Here is a 2614-nt window from a genome sequence, read left to right on the forward strand (position 1 = left end):
GTGCATGTATGTGTAAATGAGTTTTAGAAGTTTTATATTGCTACAGTATTACTCTTTCTTGCTGCAAAAATACCGATAGCTTTTAAAGACACATGTACAATATATTCAGCATTTGCCAGTGGCTGGAAGAGGTGGAGTGAATATGAAGGTGCTTCAAACACAGTATTTGTTGAGATGGACAGGAGAGCAGCAACAAAATAATAATAAGCTGTAAGGAGAACTCCAGACTGCAGCATTCATTTAGGCATGTGATGATAACACTACGTGTGATGAGAGGAGCAAAACAACATGCCTTCTTTGCATTTCCCCCACTGCCTCGGTTGAGGTTCCTGCATGATGAAAGCATCCCATAATCCCGCTGGAATGACTATGGACAAAACATGGATAAGAGCGGGGAGGAAATTGCAGTACAAACAGCCCGATGAGTGCCAGAGACACGGCCCAATGAGTATGGTCTGATCTGTGTTTGCACAGGACCGAAGCATGCAGATTGAAGCTCAAAGCCTTTGTGTGTGTGTGCGTGTGTGTGTGTGTGTGTGTGTGTGTGTGCGTGTGTGCTTTATTGAGCAACAAGTTGAGGTTGGGGTAAGAACAGAAAGCGAGGCCAACAGGTGATTCAGGAGACGACTCTTCTGCAGAGATGGATTCCCATGGGATTTGTGGCCAACTATTTTCCCTTTGCCTGTTTCCTCTCATAAGATCCCAGAGGTGTGATCAGAATGACTTTAAGATCTGAAGTGGATTATTGACAGGCAGATTCTGACTCACAATAAACCTCTTTTCTTTTCACACGAATTGAGCAAGGCACAAGGTTTTGGATGATAATCTTTTCTTCCTCTCAGAAAGCGTCTAATTGCATTGGCTGGCAAGCCCACACAGAATGGTATGCAGGTATGAATGGTGTGTTTACGAAGGTTGTTTTTATGTGAAGTGTATGTTTGCTCTCATATTGCATATGATTTGCCCAATAACACTCACATCTGCTATTAACTTACCACAGAGTTACTTCAGGCAAAAACACAAGGGATTAACTCTTTGTGTTCTGGTCTGGGCAGCAATGGAATGTTAAAAATAACAACAATGAAAAGGACTGCAATTTTTCTGCTGTAGAAATTTAATTGTAGGTTTAGAATTAGGAATTCAGCTCTTGTGGAGCGCAGACGTACCAAGCATCATATTAAATTGCTGTTTTTTGAACTCTACATATAACCAGCCACCCAGTGGCTATTCCAACTGTCCCAGACGCCACAGGCACAGATATTAAAAATACATTCATATCCAAAATCATTGTCAGAGCAGCTGTAATAGATGGATAGTGTCTATTCCCATGCTTGCATTGTCCCCCCCCCCCCACTCCCCCCACACACATACATATCCATGGCTAAATCTGTGGCGCCATGGCCGCAGAAGCAGGTAGTAATAAGGCTCTGGATGGTGGCCCATAGATGTGTTAGCTGATGTGTTACTCAGAGGGCCCCTATGAAAAGACCCCAGGCGCCTATCCCAGTGCCTGTCTCCATCGCACTAAGCGACCATTAGGCTGGATTTAAAGGGCAAGACATTTAGGCTGCTGTCATCTTGTGTCAGTCCACCACAGGGACCGCGCCGTGGTTGAACAGGCTCGTAAATAAACACCACACGCATACAGGCAGGGAGCTGGGCTGTGGTGCTGCTGCTGCTGGTGGTGGGGGAGCCCACCGCAGGTTTGGACCAAGGCTCCTTTCAACTCCCCCCCCCCTCCCCCCACCAGCAGCTCCATGAATTGCCAGACCTAACCATCAACTTCATCAGCCATCGACTAGACTGACAGTTCCCCACAAGTCGCTTTGTCCCCATCTTGCTTTCTCTCCTCCATATTTCTTTCGCTTCCTCTCCCACCACACACACACACACACACACACACACACACACACACACACACACACACACACACACACACACACACACACACACACACTAACACTTTGCATCTGCCTCACACTGTCCCCTGGCTCTGCTCACAGGCAACACCGCCACCGTGGTGGTGGCGACAGCTTCGATGGAAAAACTGAGGGCTTCTTTCTGAGCCGCCCTGGGGTCCCACCACCCCTCCCCTGGCCTGTTCCTCACACTCTGTCTCTCCCCTGTCTGTCTTCTTCTGAGCGGGGACCACACAGATGTTCCAAACCACATCCAAGCCGTCTGGCAGTGATGAGCACATTTGCACACATAATGTTAGCTAACAATCTGCCAACAGCTAAAATGTGTCTGACTGTGGCCTAGCACTAATCTAAGTCGAAGACAACGGCCACTGAAACTAAAATCGAGGCTGCTTACGTAACTCTGGTAGACTTACTGGGAGATACACACAAATTGCTGTTGCTTTGGAAACAGGGCGAACAACGTAAGAGCTCCGGGTTGCCTGTTGAAGAGTCTCAACTGTCAGCAGCAATGTCATCAAAAATAAGACCAAGTATATAACACTGTTTGCAGAAAGGCTTGTGCCTGAAATCACTCAAGAAACGAATTTACCTCGCAAGAAAGCCTTGGATTAAGAATGTATTACAGTCAGGAAGAGTTTAAACGGTGCGATTCAGTCAAACTCCACCGAATAAAGAGAAATATAATAAGAGCT

The sequence above is a fragment of the Melanostigma gelatinosum genome (assembly GCF_949748355.1).
Source record: "Melanostigma gelatinosum genome assembly, chromosome: 12".
Taxonomy (NCBI): Eukaryota; Metazoa; Chordata; class Actinopteri; order Perciformes; family Zoarcidae; genus Melanostigma; species Melanostigma gelatinosum.